This window comes from Cyprinus carpio, unplaced genomic scaffold (assembly GCF_018340385.1).
Source record: "Cyprinus carpio isolate SPL01 unplaced genomic scaffold, ASM1834038v1 S000006753, whole genome shotgun sequence".
Taxonomy (NCBI): Eukaryota; Metazoa; Chordata; class Actinopteri; order Cypriniformes; family Cyprinidae; genus Cyprinus; species Cyprinus carpio.
In genome coordinates this window covers 233,923-244,824 of record NW_024879352.1, presented here as the reverse complement: position 1 = coordinate 244,824, position 10,902 = coordinate 233,923, and the positions used below count along the sequence as shown (strand labels likewise).

The following is a 10,902-nucleotide window of genomic DNA, read 5'->3' as shown; positions in this document are numbered from 1 at the left end:
ATGGCTGTATTATTATATATATATATATATATATATATATATATATATAATATGCAAATGCAATATAATATTAATATACTTAATGATGTATACCATGAAATGCACAAGTATTTGAAATATATATTGCAAATAATGTGCGAAATATAAACGTAATAATTCATATCAGTAAATTATTATTGTGCATCCCTACTTTTAACTCATAATGGCCCAATACCTTATACCATTTAAATAAATATATTCATTTAAATATTATATTATTGAATGAATTAATATTACTTGAAATGATACAATTAATGGTAACGCTTAATTATATCCATTATGACAAAGGGACTTTGATTTATGAATTTAAAAATATGAATGTACAAAATATTTGACAAAATTAAATTATTTTAATTTGAATATTTAGATTATTTTTCGTGGGATAGAATTTTTGGGGTGTTTTGGTTGGGGGGGGGGGGTAGTAGCAAAACTTTATTAGATTGTATGTAACTGTCTGGAATTTATTGGTTATTGTGCCATACATGAAAAGAATCATAACGGCGCAGAATTTTAAATATCAAAGATCCTTCCCTAGATCCAAAGGAACACAGATCTTGTTTGTGCGTTGATAGAGTACATATGTCCATATCTGCATGTTTCTGATGGCAGCTTGTATGTTTAATTTTAATCTCCACAGAGAACACTGTTCCTCCTGAACTTTTCACTACTGTCCATTGCTCATCGGTTTTTGTTGCTGCGGCTGTTAATCCTCGTTCTCACTCCTGATTGTGCCTGTCCTACAAGTCATGCAGGTAAAGTGGTCCATTCATTTCATAGCTTGTCTTCCAGCACAGAAAGTGCATGCTGACGAGAAGGAAGAGGGAAGAAAAGGGTGCACGCAAGTGATGCTAATTATTCATTAAATAACAAAAGTCGAACTGTTTAACGTCTCCTCACCCTACTAAGCAATAAAATATTGTGGCATAGATTGTTTTCTAGTACATCTGTGGTTTTTTGGTTATTTGGATTTTAAACATGATACTCAACGCAATTTTACCTGTCACACCTGCAATCCATCCCACACACTTCAGGGGAACTTTAAACAATACACACTACAAGGAATATTTACTTACATGGCCATAAGACCACCTGATGATTCACACCCGCACCAAACCAGTTTTGCACTGTTTGCCACACGGGAGCGGATCAGTGATACACAAACACACACACACACACACCCACACGCACACACACAAACACACAAAATTACTGTTCACATTGTTGTTTGAATAATTATGTTTGTTTACATGACACTGTTATTAGTGGACTCTGTTTACTTTCATCTATGAGAGCACCTACACTTGCAGTAACTGGATCTAATGTAAAAGGTTGTTTTGTTTGTCTGGAACCTTCACTCACATTGCTTATTTTTGTCTCTCCTACCGAAACCTAAATAGCAATACAGTGGAAATCATAGAAGGTATCCATGGAATAGCTATGTGTATATTGACCACCAACCCACCACCTTCCTCCATCGACCAACCAGTGGGAGTTTCCCAGAGATAAGCTGCGTTATTGAGTGGCAGAGAAAAATTAAGTTTTCCCTTAATCTGTCTGCTTTAGGAACTTGTCGACTTCATAATCATAAAAATCACTATTCCAAAAAACAGTTTTTTCCACATTTCTTATGTTAGAGAGCATTAGGTTTTGAAAGGTTTTACAAGGTTTAGTAAATGCCCAGAAAGCCATAAAAGCCTTTTGAAATTTTACAAAGCTTGCTTTCATTTCATTGGCAGTTACCACACTTTTGGGACACTTGATAGCTGGTGCCTTGTGACCATAAAATCATATCCTCCCCCATGAAAGGAGCAGCCATATCCGTCAACAAACAGGATCTAACAGGATCTTGCATATCCCCTCTTTCCCCACAAGCCACACCTCCCTTGATTCAATAAAAAGTCGATGTTCAGGCTAAGAGCTGGTTTTGGATCAGTTTCCAGGCGCACTGACTGTTAACAACCGTATGAGGAAAAAGTTAAATTGATGCTGTGTCAATTTTCTGAATCTGTTTTGCTTCCCTGCATTTCCAAGGAAAAACTCTTGGATCTGGAGCATTGGGACGGAAGGTGGTGGAGTCCACTGCATACGGGATGTCCAAAGCAGACACTGTGAGGACAGAGTAGCTGTGAAGATAGCTCAAACGTGAGTGAAAAGCAACAGAAAACATGTTCATAATCTTGTGAAATAGGAGTAGCTAGTACACCACGCATGTTTAACTAGCATGTTTATTTAAGCAAATAAGTCGGTGCGTAAAGACACACCAGGAAAGTACACAACCTGTGTGATTAGAGGAAAGGAGGTTAAACATTATTCCAGTAACCCCCAATTTTTGGTTCCCAGAACATTCTGAGAATCAAACCAAAACATTTGTATAATATTTAAAATTGTTTTCCAAGGCAATAACCAAAGGGGAACCTACACTAAACATTAGGACAACATTCTGTTTTTTGCTGATTTATTTTATGCTTTTATTTTGTTGTGTGGTTTTGCCCACACGCAAGTGCCCATGCCACTGAGAAAGAGGCTCTGATGTCGGAGCTGAAGGTGCTTAGTTATCTTGGCAACCATATTAACATTGTCAACCTGCTGCGGGGCCTGCACTATTGAGGTAAGAGGCTAAAGTAAAATATATTTTTTCTAGGTTTTCTCTGTGTGGGATTGTGTTGTGGTCTTCATTACATACGGTCATTACTGGTCTGTTTGTACAGGTCCAACTCTAGTTATAACAGAGTACTGCTTTTTTGGTGACCTGTTGAACTTCCTGCGCAGAAGGAGAGAATCCTTCTACTACACTACACTGGGAGAAGACTCTTACTATAGAAACGTCATGCTGCAGCCAGAAGCAAGTAAAGTATGATCAGTGCAGCTGGTGAAGTGTGATAGTGTGAAGTGCTTGTGGGTTCACTAAAACAAGTTTGTATTTGCTTACAGTGAGAGCAGGAATGGGATACATGACCATGAAGCCCCTCGGTAATGGGAATTCTGTCCTCAGAAAACCGAAGATCACTTAATAAAGGTTGGATCAATGTCTTGTCTCTTTTCTTATCTGTTCTCCTTGTCATTGTCTTATTCTGTAATCCTATCTCTTCTTGTGTCACCCAAAGTCGTTTTGTTTTGTTTTGTCTTGTATCTTCTCTTCTAGTCCTGGGCTGCCCTATTTTTTTCCTATTCTTGTCTATCTCTCTTCTCATCTCACCTTGTCTCATTTCTTCTCATGCCTTATCTTTTATCTTCTCAACTGGTCTCTTCTGTCTCATCTTGTTTCTTTTTGTCTCATTTTGTCTTTCTTGTTCATTTCTTCTCGTGTCTTTTCTTTATCTTCTCATCTCGTCTGTTTTTTTTTTCCGTCTTTTGTCGTACCTCTTTTTTGTCTCATATTGTCTTGTCTCTTCTTGTCTCCTTCCTTTTCTCTCTTCTTGTCTGTTGTCTTCTCATATCTTCTCGTCTCTTTCTCATCTGTTCTCTTATCTTGGTTCATCTCTTTTTTGGTTTGTCTTCTCTTGTAGTCTTGTCTGCCCTTGTCTTCTCACCTTGTCTCATCTCTTGTCATGCCTTCTCTTTCCTTATCTTATCTTCTCATCTTGCCTCTTCTGTCTCACCTCATCTCTTTTTGTCTCATCATGCCTTTCCTGTCCACATCCCATTTCTTCTCATGCCTTCTCCTTTCTCATCTTGTCTCTTCTGTCTCATCTAGTCTTGTCCCTTCTTGTCTGTTGTCTTCTTGTCTCATCTATTCTCCTTCCCTTTTCTTTTGTTGTCTCGCCTTGTCTGTTGGCTTTTTGTCTCATTTTGTCTTTATCATCTTCCTAAATGAATTGTCATCCCTTTAGGTGATTCATACAGCGATTCGGATGCCGTTAGTGAGATTCTGCATGAAGATGGCATGACTCTGGACACTGAGGATCTTCTTAGCTTCTCCTAAGTAGCCAAAGGGATGGATTTTCTTTGCCTCCAAGAACGTAAGTGTTTTTTTTTTTTTTTTTTTCATTTGTTTGTGTTCTCCGTCTCTCTGACGGATACTGAGTTTATATTCCGAGTGTTTGCAGTAATCCCATACTGCAGATCTTCTCACTCTTCCTCTACAATGCCACAGGCTCACATTCCATTACCTCTGTCTAGTCAAGGGTTGGGTTACACAAGGTCACACACAAACACATACATGTTGTCAAGCACATGCACACTCATTCACTGAGGATCATGCTGAGAAATATCACATTTCCCCACATGGTCAGCAGGTCCATTATTCAGTTTAGGGGAAGGACACTAGATTAGTTTTCTGTCAGTTGTTTAATTCATTTCATCACCTCAATGCTAACTTAGAACACTTCTTTGCTAATGAGGTTTTGAATATTGGCACGGTTATTTTTAAATACCTGACAGTTTGGACGGTCCAGACAAATAAGAGCAATTTTAAGAAAAACTTTTAAGACAAGTGAGTCCCCCTATGTGGTCATTTCGGTAATGCCTCTAGGCCACTCATTCCAATGCATGTTACATGCATACAAGTACAGCTTCTATCTGCTTGAATTGTGAAAGGCCAAAATCTCAAAAGCTGTCATCAATACCTTTCAATTACATTTTTTAAAATCAGCAGTACAGTCTGAGCTTCTTTAGCTCACATCACATCATGCTAAAAATAAGTAGTCCATTCCCACAGCCAGTTTGCTTTAATACATAACTTAGTGTGTATGTTGACCTGTAGTTCTGCTTGTGTGTTTATGCAGTGTATTCACAGAGACCTGGCAGCCAGAAACATTCTCCTCACCCAAGGCCGAGTGGCCAAGATCTGTGATTTCGGACTAGCCCGGGACATCACTACTGACTCAAACTATGTTTGTTAAGGGCAATGTAAGTATTAACTGTCATTACATGTGACATAAACAACTTTACATTTATTTTATTTGTAGATTTTCCCACTTGGTTTTACAAGTAAATAGACAAGCAGACATGCTTCTTTAATGCATACAATGTGTATTGGAAGTGGTTTATTCAATACAAAATGACGATGATCACTTTATAATACAAGTGCTTTTATCCATGTTTGAGACATGTACCAGATATGAATTATCTTAGTGTAACACATTGACAAGAGGTTGATGCAAAACAGGTCATGAATAGGATAGTTTTGGCAATTTTAAGACAGTTGGTTTATTTCACAAGAATTTGCATAAAGCAGTCAGAGCTGAGTGGGCAGCACTCCGACATGTAGCGTGGTTGTACCCTGAGTTTGAACTTTCCTGATCCTGCCTCCCCTTCTCTCTCCCACTTCACTTCCTGTCAGTTTTATACTATCCTATCTCAATAAAGGCCAAAATTCCCCAAAAAATTTTAAATAAAATAAAATGCCATTTCTGGCTTCTACTACAGATACTTCATTTGCATCTTGTTTTAACAATCTAAAAGAAGCCCAAAGCAACAAACAGTCATGATAAACTTGGTCTATAGTGTTGATAGTCTTTGAGTCAGTATTCTTTTTGTATATTTATATTTTAAATTTACTGGCCAAGTAAGGTAATGTCAAAATTGCTACAAAACAGTATGACTATGATATGAGGTTTCCAAATGCATGTTTGGATTGCAAATAATATTTCTGCTAGCCAAAGACTGAATGTTCAAGAAATGTGGTTTGTACTATGTGCTTTCATCCTCTGCCTGTGTTGTAATGAGGCTCTTCTCTGTGCAGGCTCGTCTCCCGGTTGAAGTGGATGTCCCCTGAGAGCATCTTTGAGTGTGTGTACACCTTTGAGAGTGATGTCTGGTCTTATGGTATCCTGCTATGGGAGATCTTCTCTCTCGGTGAGTTAAACCTAAACCTATTATATTGACTTGTTATGATATACTGTTTTTAATCTAAATACTTGACACTCTGCTTCGGTAGGGAGTAGTCCTTACCCGGGTATGACTGTGGACTCTAAATTCTATAAGATGATCAAGGAAGGATACCGAATGGAGTCACCGGAGTTTTGCCCCGAGGTGAAATGTAAGTCTGTAATTAGTTAAAATTTCTTTTCTGCGTAAAAAAAAAAAAATGTCAAGTATAATGGCATAATTTATTATGTACACCACCCTACAACACTGTTTCCTGTTTAACACCAGCGCCGCTGTGTTTTTATGTTTCAGGTTCGAGATCATGCACTCATGCTGGGATGCCGACCCCTTTAAAAGACCTTCATTTAGCAAGATAGTGGAGAAAATACAGCAAATCTCAGACAGCACCAAACATGTATGTCTTCCTCTTATCTTCTTTAGCTCTCAAAACTATGTAAACATAGAAGGGTTTTATATTTAAAAAAAAAAGAATTTGAATTTCAAAACAAGAAATGGTATAATATGGTATAATATACATCTAAAACAATATAAAATCAACTTGAATACAAAGGATTTTTCTAAGAATGCATGTTTTAAACCAGATTTTTACCTTTCTCCTCTTCAGATTTACTTAAACTTCAGCTCCAGGTTGCATGTGGCACTGGGGTCCCGTGAGGAGTCCAGTTCTCATGTCCAGCGGCTAAACTCAGTCGAAAGTCACAGCACCCACACACAACCCCTGCTCTCCAGCAACGATGTCTTCTTGGAAGGGACAAGTCCACATCACCCTCTGGTGTGAAGATCTAATTCTCAGCAAAAACCAGGCGTTCTAGCAGATGCCATCCATCTCTCTTTGCCCTGGCTAAGCGTCATTGTAGCTGTCTGACATACATGAGGACTTTGGTGGGAAACACTGATCATAAATCACTTTTTGGATCCAAGAGCAGTCATAACTTTCTCACAGATTGTGTATATAAGCCCCCCTGGCAGAAAGGACAGTGATGGAGTGCACTCCTATTAACATTTCATGTATTCTTTGGAATTGTGGGATATTTAGAATTTTTGAGAAAGCTAATAATCAATGCTGGTATCATTCCATGGTACTATATTTCCAACGTGAGTCTGCAAGAGGACTGAACTTATTTTCTATAAAAATCTTTTGCTTTATTATATGGGATATATATATATATATAAACACAATAATGCTTCTTTTGCTAGCTGTCAAGTCTTTACAAGTGACAGAAGTCAATCAGACAGACTCAAGTACGAGACTAGATGACATCATCAGAGTGAAAACAATGGAAATGAGACTTTTCCCAAAACATCTCTGTTTGACATGATTGTCATGACTGTCAGTAGCAAAAGTGTCTGGCGTGAGCGTAAAAAACAGTTATTTTCCTATCAACTATTTTCACAGGTCATCATAAATCCATTCATAAATTCAAATATCAACCACATAAAAGGCTGCACTATTTGGAAACTATATGTATAAGCAGCAATAACTTAGCATTGTAACATTGTCTGCATGATCATGTTGCTGCGCAAGCCAAAAAACAAGCTACTTATTGCATGTTGTGTTCAGGATAGTATTTTGTCAGTTGGCAGCTGAAACTGTTTTATGTTTAAATAGACCAAATTAAGGTGCATTTCAGTTCACTGTCAGGAAAGGTGTTGAGACACATAGAGGCAATTCATCAATCATAATTCATGGTTTACTTTAAACATTCAGTGAAATATTGGTTACATAGCAGTATTATATTATTGGCTTGCGTTGTGTTTTTCCTTTCAACCAGGAAGTATAATTTGGGAGTGCAAAATGATCCAGTCAAGCAGTAATTCAAGCTTGAGGCATCAAATTTTTAGACAGTGTTTCTTTTAGGGATCACAGCAGAAAGTTTCTTCCACTTCTCCCATGTGTTTTAAGAATAATATTTGGTAAAGAATACTCATTTGTATGGCACAGACGTAGCTTGTTTCAACACATTTGAAATGCTCCTTTAAGTAGTTTTAATTTCATGATGTGGTTACGTGATGGTGAACTGTACAAGATCAGTAGCTTCTGTAGCATCGGTTCTGTTCTTAATTTTTTTTTTTGCTCCATGAAACTGAAAGGGACTTAGCAAGTAGTAGTGTTCTTTTGTACATTTGTAAATGTTTTGCTTCTGTTACGTCCAATTTTGTGCATAAAAAGCAATGTGGGGTTTGGTAGTTTCAAGTAGAGGCCGCTCTGAGATTATGTCGTCGCTCTGCTTTCTCATGTTTTTGCGGAAATCGCGGGTTATCGTTTCTTGCAGACTTGACTCAATTTGTCTGACTTCTACTTACCACACCAACTGTTGTGCCTGAAATGTTCTCTCAGCTCTCTAGCCAATGAGAATCGTGCTGTTGAAGGTTGAGCTAATAGAAAGCTGCCGCTGCTGTGTAGAAATGGGTGCCAATGGCTTCTTGTTCTCTGTAGGAGTAGCCAATGAAGGATCTGCCAATAGAAGGGTGGCCTTTAGATGGAGGACAAAAAGAGCGGCTTTCTGTTGCTTAGATGAGCCAATAGGATTCTCATTCCACTGCCAAAGGGAAAAGGGCAGAGTATTGGTCCGAATATGAGCTACATACTGAATGATTCAATCGACACCAACCCCAGAACTCAGAGCTGTCCAAACATCAGTAGTCCGGGCACTCAGTCAGTAGCTCATTCCCCAGGTCTCGCTCTGTTCTTTGTGTCCAGCTGCTTCCTCCGGCGGATGTCTCACTTCCACAAAGTCTCAGCCGGGGAGATCCAACTCATCCCGTCTCCCATCTCTACTGCTCACCCCCCTCCTTCTCGCCCACACTGGAACATTGTTCCTGATGGCACTGGCTTTCGCTTCCATTTGCGCTAATGTGTTTTGCGTGTCTGCGGGAGCGTGTATGAATGTGTAAATGCAGGTCATTTGCTGTTAAAATACCAGAGCACTGATGGGTTCCTCTAGCAGAACGACTTTAGTTAATGAACTTCAGATTGTTTGAATTATGGTGCTGAAGCAAATGATGTTCAGCCGCTACATACTTACCATCACTGTTTGCTCTTTTCTTATATGTAAATTATATATATATATATATATATATATATATATATATATATATATATATATATATATATATATATATATATATATATATATATATATGTATTCTTATATGTAAATTATATATATGTTATCACGGTACGTTCTCTCATGTGCTGAAAAGGTTTTTTGTATATTACAGTTTGTCATTTCCAGTTTATGTAACTTGACGTGATCATCTTCTGTGGTCTGTGGTTATTTTGCCTCTTGATTCATTTATTCTTAAGTGCAGTTTTTTCAGACACACACCAGTACAGACGGATATATATTTAATCCATTAATGTTATATTTAAGCGCCGCTTGTCGTTTCAGTACTTTCAGTGATTGTATGAACGATAACTGGAGGAACATATGTGAAAACTAAATGCAGACGGTCCAGGAATTCCATTTGCGTCTGCATAGTCACTACACAGATCTCATATGCATTTTTAAATGATAAAAAAGGTTTTTTGGCCCCTGAAAAGATTGTTTTAATGTATTTTATTGTATATTTATTTTACAGTTTTTATTTTAAAGACGTGCAAATTCTGTGTGTAGCTCTTGTTACTTCAGTATGTAAATAAATAACTGAAACCATGAATCTTGGAATGATTAAGATTATTAGCTTCAAGGTTTCTTTTGCCATCTGAAGCAAAATGAAGGTGTTCTTCAAATAAATAAATAAAAATAATAAAAAGTAAAGTAAGAGAAGTTAAAGAGTGTTTTGAGGCATCACTGAAAATGTTCAGGAAAAAAAAACTAAAAGATTACAGTAGAAAAAGGGACTAAATACAATAATATACATTGATAAAGGTTGTTTTCAAAATAAAAAGGGGATCCATGGAAAATAAAAACAAATTACAAAATATATATAAAAAGTAAAAGTAATAATATTAAAATAAAGTTTACATTATATTAGTTTGTATAAATGCTGCCTGTCTATTTTTTGAAGAGGCAATCATATCTGACAAACCAATTTTTCAGTAAAATTAAGTAAATTCATACTAGTCATAGTCTGTCCCATTTTTGTATATTCTTGAAATAAATACTATCAGTCTGTATCTAATACTTGAACCAAATGATTTTGAGCCATATTGTCAGCCATCTGTCTGAAGCAGGCAGTACACTTTTTTGCAGAGTGCAGCAAATGCAGCTGTCTATGAAGAACTCTCTTTTGAACTCCTGTGTGTCTCATTTATGAGTATGCCCAATGAGCTGTGGCGAGTCCAAAATAAAGTCAAACCATATTGCTTGAGACAGTTGAGACAGTGGACGTGGCGACTGTGACTTTGGGCTTTGATGCAACTCTGGACATCTGTTTCCAATGGGCCACAGGCATGAAACCTCATTGCAAGGTTGTTGGGTTTTTTTTTCCTTTGAGTGCTTCAGCTAAATTGTTTATTTTGGAGTCCTTAACGTAGGTTGAAGTGTTTTGTGTATATTTTGGAAGCTCTTAGATGGTACTTGTACTCTGAGGTGTCCTGTAGACATCTTACAACTCTCTGAGCATGTGAATCCCCCAGCACAGTCAGAGTTTATTGTTCACATATCTGATAAGAAGCAAAGGATTTCCCACTATTGAAGATGACCAAAATACATGCAGTGAGTCAGCAGCACCTGAGAACTTCACTTACTGCCTAATCAAAAGACAGTGAGGGAATAAAAGAATTAAGTTTTACAACACACTATAGTTTTGTTGCAAGACAAGAAACACCTGCAGTGAACTCCAGATGTTGAAGAAGTTGATAATATCTACTTAAAGCTGAAGTTTTTTCATTTCCATTGGCGCTGTGAAAGTGAAAAACAAAAATAATGACTGGTTCCAAACGGGTTTCCAAAACAAGCAAACCATCCTTATTTACGCCCCCTAAATGCAGTCTTACTGTCCCTTTATTGCTACGACATATACACACACTTTAATTCTTGACAATCTGAATGGAATTTTATGTTTTTGATTCTAGCTAGAAATATATAT

General features: G+C 37.4%; 1 pseudogene; it reads left to right on the top strand.

Moving 5' to 3' along the window:
• Positions 1-7,055, top strand: part of LOC122144706 — a 25,555-nt pseudogene extending 18,500 nt beyond the window's left edge.
• The last annotated feature ends 3,847 nt before the right edge of the window (positions 7,056-10,902 follow it).